We start from the raw sequence: 19,842 nt of genomic DNA, 5'->3' as shown, positions 1-19,842 counted from the left end.
CGTAAATTTTATGAAACATTTTAATTGCAAATCGGCAATTTATTTTATGATTTTTAATAAAATGTACTTTGTCCTAATTAAATAGATTTTTTAAGAAGTTTCACTGTACTTGCTTCTATCTCATGTCGCTGGAAATCTACATATCATTGAGCACATAAATTAGAATAAATTCGTAATTAATTAGCACAACAAATGTAGGCACACAAAACAAAGCAGCAAACGGCCGACACAAAAGATGCTACTACACAAAAACAGCAACAATACACATACAAATACATATACTATGTATTCAAATGTATAAATATAAAAAGGCCATGGCAAATGCATTTCCTGCAATCAGCAACAGCCACTAAAGCTCTGTCCCACTGTCCTGCCTTGCCGCGCCCACGCACCACTGTGCAACGACCCCGACCCCGTCCGTGCTCACTTAATGCGAGTGTCTGCTTGTGTGTGCATATGTGTATGCACGCATTTCATAGGGCTGTTGTTGTTACTGCTTCTGCTGCTGCTGCTGCCGCTGGTGTCGTTAGCATTGTAATTAGCAACAACTCTCGCTGCAACACATTGCATTACACTATTGCTCTCTCTCTCTCTCCATCTCTCTCAGTTGTTTGCTCTCTCACCGAATTTACATTTGAATGTGCGTGCAGCGAGCAAATTACAAAATGCACTTTACTATAGAAACCAGCAGAGGCTCTGCCTAACAATTCAAGCTACTGATGGAAATACTATGAAAGTCTCACGCATACATACAAGCAAATGTATACATTATAAAAATTGTGAGGACGTTATGTCTTTAAATACGTGTTTATTCACCAACGTTTTTATATATAAAATATCATATATAAAATAAATATACTAGAAACTATTATGTAGATTATTTGAATAAACAGCGGAAGAATTGTACTCAATAACTAAAAAGTTTTTTTTTTAACGTATTAATATGTGCCTGCTTTACAAGCTGTGGAAGAAGAAATGCCTTGTGCCGTTATGGAGTGGTTTCACGCCTTGCAACATCTGAACCCCATTTCTGTCAGTGTATTTACAATCATTAAAAAAGAACTCGCGCCTCGCCATAGGTGCCCCGCCAACGTATACCATTTAAGGCAAAACATCTCGGTGTGGAATTAAAGCTAATGTCTTTGGTAAAACAAAGCACGCACCATGTGCATAATAAAACTAATATAAAAAGAACAGTGAAGAAATCTGTATAAACATAAACCAAATTTGTACAAACGATATAAATTAAAAAACAATCAACGTGCATATCTGAAAATGAATGTACATACGAGTATAAGTAGCCTGGTGAATATATATTCCAGGCGACATCGGTGACTGCGCCGATTGCCGCTACTAATAGTAACTTTTTATTGTTGATTGTCTTTCTTATTTTTGTCGCCGTTGTGTGAAGTAATTGTGTTTATGTGAAACAAATAGTTTTGCGGTGTTCATTAAAATTCCTAGAAGCTTGAGCCCAGCCAGTGAACGAACATTCTCTAATTACCAACAATTTCAATGCACAGTGCACATTGGCTGGCAATGGTTGCTAAATTGTTGTTGCTGTCGCTATTGTATTTGTTTTATATTTATTTTTTATGGCATATTACTTGTGCAAGTTGCTCGATTGTTTTGTGCTGCACCCACACACATAGAGAAGACAATAACAACAACAACAACAAATAATGGACGAAACCGAGGCAATAAAATAATTACGAAAATACAATTGCTGAATGTGTTGGCCCGCGGTAGGTGGGGGTCGGGGAGCGAGAGCAGAAAGAAGAAGTCAAATAATAAATGTCAATTGAGCACGCGTTGGGTTTTTCTGCCACACATACACACTCACATAAACATGCATAAACACCCACACTTGCTGTCCATCACATTTAGCTTTTATATTCCGTTAAGTAAGGTATTTAGATTTTGCCATAATAGCTTTACAAGTTTATTGATTTTTCAAACAGAAGGCAAATATAATCGATTTAAAATGGAACAAAGATGGATCCAATGATATTTGAGAAGTTTCTTAACAAGATTTATATACCTATTCTCGTTCTTAAATCGGATATACTATCCTGATGATTAAATTTGAGTAACAACAAAATTGAATATGTCGAATATAAGCTCTGAACCAAATCTGTTTTTGAAATTTTATTATATAGGAATTCGACTTACACTCTGTCAAATTTACTTTAATATTATGTTATACTAGATCTATTTACGTGTATAGCTCTCGAGACTTTCGGTCCCATTTTTTCACACAAAATCGTATTTTTTTAGATTTTTATTTTTCAATATTTTATTTTAATCTATGAAATGTCATGAAAAGGTTTATAATTAGTTCGCAGCGCTATTAGATGGTAGTCTCGTTCGTTATCAATTATATTATTGATCATCTAATATCATCTCATACAAAATGATCTCATATCATACAAGTAGAATACCATATCATATCATTTAATGTATCATATCATATTTTTACCCTGTACCCAAAGGGTACAAGGGTATATTAGTTTTGTGCGAGTGCACATGGAACACACAGAAGGAGGCGTGGCAGACCCCACAAAGTATATAAATTCTTGATCAGCATGACGAGACGAGTCGATCTAGCCCTGTCTGTCTGTCTGTCCGTCTGTCCGTCCGTATGAACACCTGGATCTCAGAGACTATAAGAGATAGAGACACAAAATTTTGCACGAAGATGCGTTATGTGTGTATTCTATACGAGTTTGTTTTATTTTTTTGATTTTCCCCCCACTTCCCCCCTATGGGGGTTTTCCCGATTTTCCATTCGTATAATCGCCTATATCTCGGAGACTATAAGACCTAGGAACACCAAATTTTAGTCCCAGATGCCTTATGTGAATACGCAGAAAATGTATATTTTGGAATTTCCCTCCCTCCCCCCTCTCCCCCGCAATTGCGATTTTCTGTAACTCCCGTAATTCTTGGAATTTCGAACTAAAATTTACCCCCAGTTGGTTATTATGTGTCCGTATGCCAAGTTTCACTATGATAGACCGATTTAACGAGAAGTTATAGCCATAAATATATTTGCTGCTGCAGCGCTGCTCAAGCGCTGCCCGCGGCTGTTGTTGATGTTGCTGTTTGGTTGACTGCGAAAATGCTTACACAGACACGAATAGATGCGCATAGGCATACATACACTCACACAGACGCAATTGCTATGTAAATGTGCAATTATAAACCCTTTACGTGAGTTCGGTAAAATCGATCAATTTTTTTTTTTATTTTCTTAATTTTTTTTATTTTCTATAATTATTGTAAATACATATGTACAGAGTATTTCAAAGTCGGGACACCCGACTTTAGCTTTTTTACTTGTTTTTAAATGTATTGAAGGCAATCTATACATTTTAGCACTTTGGCAAACATCCAGTGCGAAATATTGTCAGTTATGAGCTCATATTGCAATATTCCCGAGAATCCATCTTTACGTATCTCACTCCAGCATTGTTATTGTTGTTGTTGTTTATTTATATATATAAATAGGCAGTTATTTTTCAAACTAATCAAATGTTTTAACACGATATTCTGTAAAAATTTCAACAACAAAAATTATTTATAAACTTGTGAAGGCATGCTCAAAATATGATATAGTTATGATATCGAAACGTTAGTTTCCGAACACTCTAAAAAAAATATCAAAATTAATTTAAAATTGTTGAATAACAGTTAATAATCTACTAGTCTCTATTCAGTCTACATTTCATATTAGTTTTTTGACAGAACACAAAAGGTAATTTAACAATTCATCAAAATTTTAAAAATTTACGTGCCATGCACAAAAACTTTTCATCACCGTTTTCTAGAACAATTACCAATTGCCTTGAGCTGTCTCTACGGGCAATATAAGAAACATTGTTATCTGCAAAGCCCTTAAGCTATAACCAACTACACTCAGTTCAAAGCGTTTCAAATCCCACTAAAATGCGAACCCATTAGGCATGATGATCTTTCAAATACAATATTATGCTGCTGTCTTATGACCAAATAACTTATTTTCAAACACATATCATTAAACTCGAATGGCCAGCAACAGTTTCTAAAAGCATGCGATAATAATCCATCAAATCGCGTGGCAACATCCAAAACACAAATTGCCCAAATCCATGGCAACAAGATCACAAAAAAAAAAAAAAACAATGAAAAAAAGATAATCTGGCCTAGGCCTAGGCAGACATATCAGACATACATAGGCAGCTCGAACCAAAACAACAAAAAGTTGAAATATAAACAGAAAATGAAAAGAAAATCATTTGTAATGGCTTTCAACTTAGGAGTGTGAATATGTGTGAGTGTGTGCAGTGGAAGGCATATGGCACTATATGTTTTACATACATAAAACAACATTAAAGTCTTGCCAAGCAACAACAGCAGCGAAGAAGAAACCAGAAGAGAGCTGAAGAAAATAACTTCAGGCTAGCAGACAGTCGGCGAATCAACTAAATGAAGCATTTTTCGTATTATATAGAAGTAGTATATCATTTCATTGTCTGGCCGACTTGGTTGACTGCACAGCTCACAGAAAACAGCACAGTGTGCAGATGGTGCAGTGCTTTAAAGCTACAAAGTAAAAAGTCATTTGCCAAGAAAATTATAAAGATTTTTAAGTTAGTTGGCTCATAATACGTTAATATTTATAATGAAGAAACTAATATAAAAAGTATTGTTCAATTTATTCAAAAATTATATTAATTTGTAAAATAAACCGATAATTTTATTACCGTTCTTATGTGACAAAAAAAAGCGTAGAATATCAGTAGTATATTCCAGCTTTTCCGACATATCAAACGTTCCAAATATATACAAACACGAGAACTTATTGCAAAAAATGGAAGGCTGCGAAAATCGGTTGATCGAGGGCCATAGTTTTTTTGAAATAGATATTAGGATGCTATTCTTATAATAGAAACAAGATCATTAAACATCAGGGTCTCTCTCAACTAAGTCGAAAAACGCAATCATTATTAAATCTAATTTGAAAAAGGGTACATTTTTGTTTCTATGACGTATTAGAGTTATGAGCCTCGTGTATTGTTTTAACTTAAAAAGATATTGAGAAGTTTTTGGTCCACTGTGCAGGGCCAAGTCTGCAGATCAATTGGGGGCTGATGGTGAACACGAATACACACACACGCACACATACATATTTACAGATATAAAACTATGAGGTGCAATGTGCGCGTTGGCAACTTGAAAATAACCAACAACAACAATAGCAGGCAGCCAACAACGACAACAACAACAAATGATAAGCAGACGTAACGTATACGCAGAGTAGTACGCGCAATGGCGACTGCTACTGCTTATGTATGTATGTGTGTATGAATAGGTGTGTGAATGTGTTGGCAATACAGCGTTTTCATTGTTGCTGTTACTGTGCAGCAGTAGTAGTTGTTGTTGTTGCTTTACTACTACTACGCTCAACACCAGTAGCTGTCTGACAGCTTGGCTGCCGTCTACTCATCGCCGCCGCCGTCGTGTTTGTTGTTGCTGTGCCGCGTTTTTTGTGTTATTTTTTGTTCGTATTTATTTTATGCTGGCTTTTTACTTTTTTTCGTGTTGTTCGATTTTTTGTTCTTTTTTGAAGTTCAAGAATATCAAAAGCAAACGCGTAAAACGAAAGAGGTAGCAAAGGCATATACTCGTATATGTATGTATATACATACATACATATATACATATCTATATGATGGCTATGGCATAATGTAAAGGTGTGCATGTGTGTATGTTTGGTGAAGCCAAAGCAGCCAAGACTTGGTTGTTGGCAAACGCGCAGCATGCGCACTTCTTTCGTCTTGGTGTTCCTTTTTTTGTTAGCTATGTTCCGTCTTCTTCTTCTGGAACAAAATTCTCCTTTTCTCCTCTCTGTTGCAGACACTACACAGTGTATGTACGTACAACCATACATACATACATATAGTAGATGTGCACGTACATATTTATACACACAATATTTTGTATGTAATTTCTTCCATTGCTGTTTGAACCGGTTTCACTTTGCTTTACTTGTTGTTGTTGTTGATGTTGTTTTGGTGGCTGCTGGCTGCTGGCTACTTGCTGCTACACGCAAACTTGCCACAGCATTCTAAAATTACTACACACTATAAGCTGTTGTACAAATTCTTGCAGTTATGGAGCTCGTGTGCGTAAAGCTGTGATTTATACACACAGATATATGTACTATACATACATACGTAGCTTGTACGTATTTTAAATTCATTATAAATCCTTCTAACTCCTTATACTAGTTTATTACAAAAGGTGGAATGTGATGAGTTGAATTTGAATGCATATGCCATGCTCTCTGTCAAAAGGTTCTTTATCCTTCGGATATTTTAAGCCACACAAAAGCTAGTGATACGAAACTTGGCATGTAAACTATCCTTTGCCTTATATATTCTTATTTTATAAAGCAATGATTAGCTTAAAAACTAATTTGTTCTAGAAAATGATATTTTTCGGAATTCCTTAAATTTGTTTGTTAAAATATGCACACCATGCTCAAAAATGTTTGAAAATGTCTGTGATAAGTTAAATGCAAACAATAATCTTAACAGTTAATATTACTGTTGATATAACCACAAATAAGCCAAAACCTAAGGCATCGGTTAGTCAAACAGCATTTTTACAAGTAGGATACTGTTCTGAATACTCTGTTTTTACATAATTCTTTCAATTACCTACTTGTCTTACGATGACTTAATCCAATATTTAAATTTATTTAATTTTCTTCAAATAACGTACATAAATATTAACAATCGTTGCCCCAGTTATGTACTAACAATAAGTTCTAAGTTCAATTAATTCGATGGTTTGTATTAAGCCGCTTTTTATTCGTCATTCAAAAACTAGTTGGTTCTTCAATTACTTAACTGTCTGGCCATTCTAAGTTTTTCATTAAGCTTTGCTTTGTTCGCCCTTTAAAAACTAGTTGGTTCAACAATATCTGAGAATATGTCACTAATTTTAGAACCCTCATTCTTGGATTGAAAACATAATATGTACATACATACATATATGATTCAACGTCATACCGCCTTATACGCAAAACTGAAAACATACTTACATTCATACTATATATCCGCCTAACACCATTCTTTGTTAGATTAGCATTTAATTTTGAATGATTTGTGAATATAAATCATGCATGCGAATCGTTATCAAATGTTCTTAAACGAATTTATCATGAATTCAAGTTTATTTTCTTATATACATATACTTGTATATATGTACATACACTCGTATGTATGTTTCTTCCCTTATTTACATTTCTTTTGTTATTGAATAGATATTCGCAAAAGCCTACCTCCATTAAGAAGCATTGTTTATTGATTCATGCTTTCAAATTTCCCATATGTTCATATGTTGCGGCTTTAACAAATAACATTGTGTTGAAATAATTATAGAGAAACAAAATGATTTCACCATTTTCAGAAATGTCGGGAGATCGCAATTTTTTTTCAATCAGCTTCTGAATATAAAAGATTACTTATTTTGTTTATAGTAATTTCATCGACAGCGTCAACAAATCAACTTTTGAATAAATTATTACAAACGAAATATTTAACAATAATAAAGAAAATCTTGTAACTACTCTAAACGTAGCACATGCTGCTGCGTGTTTATTAATTGTTTCAATTTGAAATGATATTATAATATATTTATAGTAAAATCAAATAGCTGTCAAAAATTATGGATTGTGGAATTTGGATATCACTTTTAAATAATTCATTAATTGAATAATACTTTTCAAATTAACGTCAGCATCTAAATACTTTGTAAATATATAAAAAATGTTTTCCGGAAGACCAACTTGAAACAAATTTTTTGTAAATCAAAATTTTTCAATTGGAACAAAAAATGCAACATTTATTAAAAATATGCTAAACAGAAAACTCTAGCCATTCCAGAATTGTTAAAGTATGTGAAAGACCAGCTCATCATTGTCTTATATCTAAGACAAGTTCTTGGCCGATTAGTCTCTTACCATTTTCATTACATTTCTCAGCTTCCCTACAGTGAAATTTTTTATGGGCCCTTCTGCTGCAATTCGTTGCGTGCTGACCCTAATCCGCACCTGTATTTCGGTTCATACAGAGTTCGTTCAGCAGCCAAAGCAGCAGCGGCAGTAACGACAATAATACCAACAAAAAAGCAGCAACGAGTAGCAACTCCACTCAACATGGCCCAAACATGCGTCGACGTCTAACAGAGACCCAGCTCGGGGCATCGTGGTTGTTGCTGTTATTGCCGTCGTCAACGTTTTCGAGATCATTAATTACGTCTGCTGTGTCTGTGTCTGTATCCGTGCCTGTGTCTTGTGCCTCTATCTATCTGCAAGTGTGTGTGTATGTGTGTGTGTGTGTGAGCCACAGAACCGGAATGTTCAAGAAGGAAACAAGAAGTTGTACGCCAAATGCCTTGCCCGAGCGCTTTAGCTATTGTGTCGGCTCGATCGCTTCTTGTAGTTGTATTTGTATTTTGTGGTTTTTATTTTTATATAAAAAAAAAAAGTAAAAGAAAAATATACGCCCCAACTGTGCGGCGGCATCGTTGATTTCAAACTTCGTCTTCTAATACGATCGCAACTTCATCGTCTAATCGGTTTGTGTTGTGTTTGCACAAAGGCTGCTCATTGTGTGTCGCCTTTGGCTCCAAAAAACATTCTACATATACATATAAGCATGTTTGTTCCGATGCATATAAATGCATATGCAGATAAGTACGAGTATATAGTATGTATGCCTATGTATACATATGTGTATATGGATGGCTTTTATCTACTTTAATATTTCACTTTTAGTTCTTTAACAACTGCTCTGCGGCATACATATTTTCAAATTTCAAAGAAGCTACTGCATACATAAATTACACTCAGCGAAATACTTTATAATTTCACGGACTGATATATAACCAAAAACATCTAACACCCACATGACATCAAATCAATTTATTTTTTAAACGGCGCAAAATTATCCATTTATTCCTAGTATCGCAAACAAAATAAGTATCTGCTTCCTAATTGAAGAGAAATATATAGTTATAAAGTTTTGACACATTTTTTAAGATCTCCATCTTTCTCAAATGTATCCCAATTTTTTCTCTAAGTGTACAAATGCTGAGCTTCTTCTCTACAGTTTCTCGACCATCGTTTGCTGGATGACTAACTGCTCGCCCTCATTAGGCAAGCGTGTGTTTTTAAAACTAAGTTCAGTTTGGGGCGCCTTCATTACTCACCCACCACATCGACATCATCAACTTCTGGGCAACATTCAGCCTCACAGCGCTTTGATAAGCAGGCAGCGAATGGAAGTCAGTCAGTCAGTTATTCAGTTAGTCATTTAGTCAAGCCAGTAAGTGCGAAAAGTGCAAAATTATGCGCAATTTTAATGAGATTGCGGTTACTTGTTGGCGATGATTAAAACAACTATATATTTCGTTTCAAATATTTAAATATTCGACTTTCATAATTCATTGCAATATTTATGGGCAAGGAAATTAATTGATGAAACAGCTGATATTATTCATTTCAAGTTCGTTAACTTTTATCAATTATATATAACCATATAAAAGAAATTCTAAAACTCTAGATATATTAAAAAACTGCTATATACATTCCATACTATTTATAACTTTTCTTGTGCATTGCAAAACGGAAATACCTATGATATTATAGTTCTAAAAAACATTTTCACATATAGATTTTATGCCAATCAAATTGAATTTCTCATACCTACTATCCTTGATATTACTATTATATATTACTATGTATTATGATACTATTGTCGATTCTCTGATATTATAACTTATTCAATTCCAGTTCCCCCAATAAAATAACTAACCATAAAAATGGAATTCTTAAACTTTAGTGTTTTTTAAAAACTGCTAGATCTCTCCAGACTATTTAGAAGCTTTCTTGTGCATTGCAAAATATCTATGTATGTTATTATAGTTCTAAAGCAATAAAATAACTAACCATAAAAATTGAATTCTTAAACTTAAGTGTTTTTTAAAAACTGCTTGATCTATTCCAGATTATTAAGAACCTTTCTTGTGAATTTTAAAACACATATTATTATAGTTCTAATCATATAATGGAAATTCTTAAACTTTAGTTATTTAGAACTTTTCTTGTGAATTTTAAAACAGATGTTATTATAGTTCTAAAGCTTTTCGTACCTACATTCTTTGATATTATAACTTAATCGACTCTAGCTCCCCAAGCAGCATCCATTCGCTTCTCCCCAAGGTATTCATTGTTTGCTATCGAGCCATAATTTATAACAAATAAAAAACCGGTCGTAAAGTTTTGAAGAATCAAAAAGACATACCAAGACATAATCCTAAAAGCCACATAATGCTGTAATAAACAAACATTTTTCTTCAAAAGAAAACACATAATCGTCATAGGTATAGAAGAAATTCAATAAATATTCAGACAAACATGGGTCAGTCAGCAAAAACCAATTCTGTGTACCTATCAGAAAAATATTTCTGTCCCATAACCAAATGACAGACCCCCGAGCCGGACTGCCAGCATTATTAAGAACCGGCATAGTAGCTGCCGCCCCAAGCCACAAATCAAAACCAAACCAGATGTTCTTGTTGCTACTCGTATTTGTTGCGAATGTTTATTTATTTATTGCCCGGTTTTTTGTTTTTTTTTGCTTTTACTTTTTTTCAATACCGTTTTTTATTTGTGCGCACTACTGGATGGGGGGCCTTTAAATCGGCATAAGTGCTAAACAAATATTTTAGTGATAAAAAATTGCTATTGCCTGCCAAAGAAGGGGACATTGCTTATACTAGAATACTTCAAAGGGAAAGATAAGTAAATTACTGCAATAAAGAAACAAATTTCGTTAGAAATGAAAAATATACATATACATTTCTCTTTAAATACTAATTTACATATAGTTTTGATGAATCGCATTCTTATCTATTTCCTTTTTGTAAGTGTAGAATTTGATGTTTTGGTCTTAGCTTCGTATATGAAGGCGTTAATTTCTTTTAACGTAAAAGAAGAATGCAGAAAAAAGTATTCCAATTGTTAATAATTATTAGAAGCGAATTAGAAGCCACCATTCTATTTACGATTATAGAAATTTTGGCCAGACCATTCGTTATCACAAAAGCTTTTAATAATTCTTAATAACCGTCGTCATCTGTTGAAAGTTACATAATCCCTAAAGAAACTACATATGTATATAGCAATAACAAATAATATCTATATACAAGTATATTATATAAAACCGTTCGTCCTAACTAACAAATGGTTGAACAACCCATATAGTAAGAACTAGAAAGCTAAAATTTGGACCGAGGTAATGAACTTTTTGAAAATCTGAACACCAAAGAGGGTCCAACAATTTAAGTTGAATTTCCTTGTAGCAGAGCACTAGAAAGTGGTTTTGGTTTTGGAAAATTCGGCCTGTAAATGGGTGAAAATGGGCTTCAAAATTTGTATATTACATTCATAAAAAATATATTTATCACCAGTTTGACAAGGAAGTGATGTAGACATGCATTTAAGCATATAAAGAACAACAAAATGGAAGCATTTGATTTTTTATTTGTTTTATTTGAAAGTTGTCTGTTCAATTGTACAAATATACATACGCGTATAATTTACATTGTACGATGTATAGAGCATTTGGTAGTTGGAAACTTTCCCAATGGTGCTTACTATTTGTTTTATATAAAACGTGCTCCAATATTTCCACTGCTGCCATTTTCAAGATCGACTAGTTAGATTAACAATACTAAATGCCGCGACAACTAAAAAGAAAAACACAAAAAATTAAATTATAAGCGTTGAATGTGTATTTGTGTAAAGAACAGGCAAAAAAAAAATTAAATTTGTCGGCGAGGTAAATACAAAAAGCAAAAAAAAAATAAAATAAAAGAAGAGGTGAACAAAGCAAACGAGCAGACGAGCGAAAAAGCAACAACAAAATACATGCTGATAAGTCATGTGTAATTTAAATTTGTATTTAATAATGATAAGCCGGCAAAGTGAGGCATACACATATACACACAGCGAAACTGAAGAGTGTGTGGTATATAGAAACGAACTTTATTGATTTCGATGCTAGCCAGGCAGACAAGCACACACAGTTTGACAGAGAGTTGCTGTCACACAGTCAGTCAGTTACTCAGTAAGTCAGTCAGTCAGTCAGTCAATCGAATCACTTTGAAGCGAGACGCGCGCTATCAGTTTGTCAGACATACGAACGACATTAATACTTTTATATTGATGTATGTATGTACATACGTACATATACATATATATTTTCGATTGTTGAAAAAGCGTACCCCAGCTTGTTTATACTTCAGACAGAAAGACAGATGGAGAGACAGACAAGCATACCAATAAACTTGTCCATGTATGTGTGTAGGTGCACGAACGACATATTCGTATAGCTTTTGACCATATGTATAAGTTGGTAGTAGCCTGTAGGCTAACAAATACAGATTCTATTTGCATTTTTCGCACACATAGAAATATAAACTTACATACATATGTGCATATATACGTATGTATATATTCAAATATATATGTATGTGTATATACAGATGTGCAAGCTTTTGAAATAAGTAACTCATATCTTTTCATCCCGTACTTGTTTGTTTATTTGCTTTGTCTTTCTACAAATGTTTGTTTGAGCGATATTTTTATATACATATCTATTTTTTTATTATTTTGATGGAGTAGTATTTTGTGGAGCGGGGCTGGTTGGGGGTAGTACACACTCATAAATGTATGTATGTATGTATATCTGTTATTAGTGCGATAAATAAAATTGAAGAGAGGAAGCAAACACAAATTCTACATACAGTACGCTAAACACATTATATATGTATATTTACGAGTATATAGCACTGTATATACATGCATTTCATTCTTAATGAAAAGCACAATATAAATACATAGACAGATAGGTGTGTGAGTGTGCGTGTGTCTGTGTGTGTGTGTGCCATTTATTGTTATAAAATGTTATCTGCTTTTGTGGCGAATGAATGAAAGGCTTTTGGTCATAAAATTTATTGCTTTTTAGTATTTTTGCCCGCCAAGCAACAACACGCATTGCATTAATTGGAAGTGATCGGCCAACAACAACAAATTGAGCTTCACAGGGTGTTGTTTATAATTAATTTGTTAGAATGTACATACATACATGCAAACATACTATACATATGTATGTACAATATAGCAGAGGTTTAAAAAGAAAAAAAGCTTAAACACAAACACCAAATAATTTATGAATGAATTTCCCATACATAGGCCTATTGTTAATGGGCGCAACATAAAAAACAAATTGTTCTTATTTAAATTGATTTTATTTTAAACAATTTCTTATATATTTTGTTTATTTTATGGTTAAAGCTTTCGACGTTATTTAGTTATTTGTTCTTGCTTGCTATTTCGTCTAAGATGTATGAGCTTTGGAGATTGTCGTAATCTTTACAGAGATTTTTCTGGGGCGAGCCCCAGAGGTGGATATCATATGTCTAGACTGGCTAGAGGATAATCTTGTTTCTTAGGTTAGATTTTCTACCCAACAGCCAGTTCATTTGTCTAAGCTTATCGTTATTAAGTTGTTTATTTACAGTGAAAACTTTTATTTTAACTTGGACACAATTTGAATAATATTGTGTCGTTAAATAGTTAATACTTCGATTCGCTAAGCCATATCTTGTTTATCTTTCAATCTGTTGCCTATGGCCTAAAATCACGACATTTTCACTTGATTGCGATATCAATAACTTACAAATTAATAACGCCTGCTATACACTCTAGAATGGCTTTAACCATAAATATCTAGTAATAAACATGCATATTAAAAGTTTTAACGGCCAGCTACGCTTTTATGATTATTTCCCATTTTATTTCACATGTATGTTGGGGGGGCCATAACCTCAGTTGCTTTTGGGGTTACTCAAAAAGTGTGCGTGTTTGTGCGTGTGTGTGTGTGTAGGTTTATATTTTTTGCATACAAATTAAATTTTGAACTTCAATAAGCTGGCACCTTTCCTTGACTATTTTGGCTTCTTGGCCGAGTTGTGCGTGCTTTAAAGCGCCATTGCGTCAAAAATTGTATATCGTTTTCTACACGTTTTATATACAGATACAATATATAGCAAGCCCAAAATTATATCTTTAGTTATTACTCACGGCACGTCACAACAAATATAAATAAAATGCATATTTAAAAAAAATTATATATATGTATGTTTTCGTGTGTGTATGTATCGCTAAGCGAAACGCAAACTACGAGCGACAGCGACAACTTGACGATAACTCGAAATAAAGATATGCTAAAAAAGCAAAAGAAACTTGCACATGCTATGGGTTACTCTGGCTGACAAACAGACAAACGGACAGGCAGACCGACAGTCAGACGAACTGTGGGGGGCAGACAGGAGAGCGGATTCGGATGGGGGAGGAGGTCTGAGGTCTGGGGTGTTGATGTTGGAGCACAGACAGTAGCCGAGAGAGACGGAGAGAGAGAGAGTGAGTGAGAGTAAGCGAGCGAGCGGTCGACATTGCAAAGAGCAGGATGATGGTGATGATGATGAGTGGGAGAGTGTGCGGTGGTTTGGGGGCTCGCGTAGAGCTCGTAAACTTGTTGACAACAACTTTGTGTGTCTGTCTGTGTGTGCGTACGTACGAGAATCGGCTGTTATTTTATCTATATAAATTGTATGGGGTTATACAAGTATGTAGATGTATGAGTGTGTGCGTATATATAGAGAAGCGTTCGCCACATCGTCGCATGTGTGTATAATTTGTATTCAGCATTACTCTTTGCTGATATGGCATTTAAAACCATTATTGTGACGCTTACCCCGTTGCCTTTACCGCTTTGCCCATATACTGTGGTAGTACAGGGTGCGCCATCTTTTATGCCGGTATGTAAACATTGAATATCTTTGAAAATAAACAACCGATTTTCAAATATGAGATATTTTTATTTAATTTGGTTCTGTACAATTTTTTCAGACTACTTTTCCACACTGGTCTACTCAAGTCAATCGGTTCACTAATGACAAAGTTATTCAATATTTACATACCGACATAAAAGATGGCGCACCCTGTATATATACATATATATATACATAATATAAATATATATATATATATGTGTGTGTGTATATATCATACCATTATAAATATATGGCATGGGGGCCTGATTAGTCTTAACTCGTCGGTTGGTTGGTCGATCGTTCATTCGTTCAGTCGTTCGTTCTGTCGTTTACTCAAACGTTTTGTCGCGCTTTTGCTTAACTAACTCAGTCAGTTAGTCAGCCAGTCAGTCAGCCAGTAAGTCAGTCATTCCGGCTTCAATTCAGTCAGCGTCAGTTAAACGATTAAGGCTCTATATTCGCTTGTTTGCTGGTACAGAGCGTCATTCATTTACGATTTCAAGTGCTTTATACTCATGAACATACTATACACATATACACATACGCCTTTATAATGCCGGTAGTAGCTGTATGTATGTATATCGGTCTGTCTGTATGTATGTTCGTGTAAGTATAATTTTTCTCGGTAATAAGGTTTTAAAGTATAGCTGTGTCGCTTTAGCGTTTGCTATTCATTAATAAGTTGTTTAGCTGTCAGTTGTCATGCATTGTAAAATGAACAATTTCTCATACATACACACCTCTACTCACTTACATACACATACACACACATATATATATGTATACTCAGTAGATACAAACATATGCACACTTGTATCGTAAGTATGCCTGCCAATTGTATCAGTGTGGCAATTTTTTTTTTTTTTTTACTTGCAATTTTCTCACTCAGTCACTAAATTATTATGCATTTAGTTATGCAAATTATATAGCATTATTACTGTTACTATTGTTATTAGTGCAAAAAGTAGTTGCCAGCTCAATTACTAAGTAGTTGCAATACCGAACTTATTTAAATTATGCATATAGTAATGACTAAATTATTTAATTGATAAAATAATAAGTCATGTTTCAAACCATTATAATTGTATTCTTTCAAATATGTTCTCACCTATTGCGAACCCTTAGGAATGAAGAATTTAAATCGAACAGGAAACGTGAATTTCTCAATTTAGCAATTACAAATACTTATAACATTTTATACATGCAACTGAAAAACCATATACAAATTTAAACACCTCTTTACAATTGAAAATTGAGTGGCGAAATTTTCGTTATTTCGATCAGTGCCGAATATCAAAAGATCTATGGCTGTTCTTTTTCCACTAAATTGGATTAGGGATGTAAAAAAACATCGATGTATCGAGCATCAACGATGTTTTTGACACGATCCTTCTTGCAATGCATCGTCCATCCATCGATGTTTATCCCAAAATCGAAAATTTTTCATGTTTTGTTGGACGGGCACATTTCTTTGTCTGGTCTACCGGAGCAGGTATTTTTGTATTTTACTTTTTTTGTGTTTCTATTGAAATGTGTATTTTATATAAAAGATTGTTAAAAATTTGATTCTTATTTTGATTTGTTTATGATGCCAAAGTGATTTTTTCTCGAAATTGCCGTATTTTAAAAATATGCGTATTAATATTATTAATTTATTTTTAACAAGTTCATTAAAAGTCAGGATAACGATTACTTTATTAGTAAAAAACATTAGGTAAAATAGTATGATAGCTTATCTTGATTAATACACATTTTTAATTTAAAACATCTCTGTTGATTTTCTCCCCAATATGGGCGTCTTCTTCTATGAAAAGTTAATTTTTGAAAACATCATTGATGTTGTATGCGATGGATCGCATATTGAATAAACGCAATCTACCAAAATGAATGAATTTTATTTTTAGAAAATATCAGTTGAAAAGTTATACTCCTTTTGGAAGCCCAACAGATTCATAAAAGCTTACGAAATATTTCAGAATCTTGCAATACCTAGAAATGTAATCTAGCCAAAATTGTAGGCTTTGTTAAATCTATTTTGTTTAAAAAAATAAAAAAAATAAATCTGGAAAATGTCTTGTATAGTCTGGACAGGTAAACGGGTCGCACATATGAGGCGGCTACAAGCTCATTCAACGAATCGAAGTCAGCGTATGAAACAAACAATAAAATTATCGCGCAATCAACTCGAAAAGGCTTCATTAATCAAGTAGCCAATAAATCAAACAATAAATTACTTTATATCAAGACAAAGTACTGTCAACTCTAACCAAAAACACGAACACCCATAATAACAGAAATTGGGTGGCTTTCAATTTAGAAGAAACGGAAAGATATGTAGATAGATAGACAGACCGACAGAAAGAGAGAAAGAGTGCGAAAGGCATAACACATTGATCTGGCGATATAGTAACATGTTATACAAATAGGTGTTTGTAGCCTTTTTTATTGTTATTAATATTAAGGTACATGCACGTTAAGATAAATATCAAATTAACTCTTGTGTGTATGGAACTTCATATCCTCATGATAGCACATAAATGGACAGGTTAACCTTTTCTAGATTGGAGTGCAATGTTTGGAATAAAATCAAATTAAATATCAACGGGGGGAAACTTACTACAGTTAGTAAGTAATTGATGATTAATGATAGTGTTATTCCATCAACACTTATTTATATTAGTTGTCTGAAGCTGAAAATTGTAGTCAGACCTGCAAAAAATTTGCACACAAAGCTTAATTGGAAAGGAAATGAGTAAAGAATTTTAAATAAATTTAATGGAAGTAACATAGTATTCTAATTATACTTTTGAAATTTAATCAATTTGTGCGCAAATTATTTGGCTGTCTAACCACATGTCTGTACCATTCAATTTAATCAATTAAATGAAGCACGTACAGATGCCTTCAATGTTTATTTATAAGAAGCCCATAAATATAATCCCTTTCTTCTTTATGCCCACCTATCGATTGGAACAGTTTTTTCAGATAGAAGCACCATTAAATAGTGCTAAAAATAATGTGTGTAGTATTTGTGTGCACCTTCAGCGTCTTTCTTCTTTCTTTTTTTACCTGATAAATCGTAAAGTCAATAGCGCACGTGCGGACTTTTAAGACTTTTAACCACAAAATTACACATCAGACCCTCCCACACCCCCTCCTCCTTCCACGATTGTACACAACACACACTTCCCCCCACTACAAGAACAAATAAACCTAAGTGGTTGGCACTCCAATTCGAATGCAACTATATGTACTTTTGAAACGGTAGCCATGGAGTTAGTGGCCTTTCAACTTTCGGCTTTATGTAATGCCCACAAAATTCATTTAAAAGCCCAACTGGCGGCTGTAAATACTAACAATAAATAGCAGCAAGTGTAAAGATTCGTATACTGTTATGTTATTGTTGTTTTGTTTCTCCTGCATTATTTATTTTTGTACTTGTATTATTTAAGCTTAATGGATATAAGATACAGTAGCACGTAGTATACAAACTTCAGCTATGTGTACATACTTACATACGATTCTCTATATACATATAAACAGATACTACGATATATCGTAGTATATGGGCTTGTGTGTTTTATCTTCTGGGCTCGCTGTGTATATATGTATCTATATAGTAAACAAATGCGCGTAAAAAATATATAAAAAACACACAACCAGTGCACAACACACTCTGAAGGCAGCAAAAATTGGCTGGTTGTAGGAAAAACCGACAAAAAATAATAATAATAATATGAAAACAAAAACAAGAGAGAACGCTACAGTCGAGCAAGCCCGACAGTGTAATACCCTGTACCCAGGTAAACTTCCGTCACTGAGTTATATGCGCCCATAGCAGCAGCAAAAAGAGGAAGAAGAAGAGCGAACTTGTTGCTGCAGTTTGTGGGGGTTGTACTGTAGAGAATTTGATTCGCTAATAACTTTTCTTAGAATTGACCGAATTTGATAAAATTTTAAACAACAGTAGATAATTGTATAGAAATTATGTGTGCAAAGTTTGGTTTAGGTAGCTTTTGAAATGTGGACGCTATTGACGAAATTCTGTAGCGGGGGAAGGGGGGGAAAATTAAAAAAAAAAAAATAAACTCGTCCTTACTCGGACCTAGGAGAATCTGGATGCCAACTTTGGTTATTCTAGCTTTTATAGTTTCCGAGATCCTTGCGTTCATCCAGACGGACGGACAGACGGACAGACGGACAGACGGACGGACATGTCTAGATCGATTTCTCTCGTCATGCTGATCAAGAATATATATACTTTATGGGGTCGGAGATGCTTCCTTCTGTATGTTACATACTTTGCACAAACCTAATATACCCTTTTTACCCTACGGGTACAGGGTATAACAAGAAAGACATCGTTAGTGGCAGCCGAGCCAGCGACCGACCGACCAAACAACGACTAAGTGGCCAAAAGAGCTGTGTTGCCTGGAACTAGTTATTGAACTAGCTAATAACAATGGAACTAAATAAAGATGAACTAAATTTGAAAAGGGCTTACATTTAAGGCAACCAAAGGAAAATTTATGAAAAATAGAGCTTGGAAGTAAACAAGTTTAGACGAGAACTGAATTTTCCATTAACAATCGTAACATTAACCTAATTCTCTTGGTGTTGAATAATAATGATGAAATATACTAGAAAGAATTTGTGTTTGGTGTTAATTTGAAAACTGTTTAGTTGAATTTGGTTCTTTATAACAAACACACGGATTGTCTGAGATGAAGAGAGATGATGTAAATTTCGTTAGAGATGAAAAAAGATGATGCAAATTTACATTGTTACCGATTATATTTCAGGGTATCGAATCTAAATTCATAACGAATCACTCGCTGTAAATAAGATTAGCACATTTTAGTTTTATTAAGTTTAATTGCAGTTTTAGCT

At 33.9% G+C, this 19,842-nt stretch overlaps 1 protein-coding gene across 7 annotated transcripts in view; it reads left to right on the top strand.

Moving 5' to 3' along the window:
• LOC115624331 (putative transcription factor capicua) overlaps positions 1-19,842 on the top strand; it is a 70,019-nt gene that overhangs the window by 2,097 nt on the left and 48,080 nt on the right. The window lies entirely within an intron of this gene.

The sequence above is a fragment of the Scaptodrosophila lebanonensis genome, unplaced genomic scaffold (genome assembly GCF_003285725.1).
Source record: "Scaptodrosophila lebanonensis strain 11010-0011.00,11010-0021.00 unplaced genomic scaffold, SlebRS2 tig00000053-arrow-pilon, whole genome shotgun sequence".
Lineage (NCBI taxonomy): Eukaryota > Metazoa > Arthropoda > Insecta > Diptera > Drosophilidae > Scaptodrosophila > Scaptodrosophila lebanonensis.
Note: the sequence above shows the minus strand (reverse complement) of the source record. Positions and strands in the feature narration are given on the sequence as shown.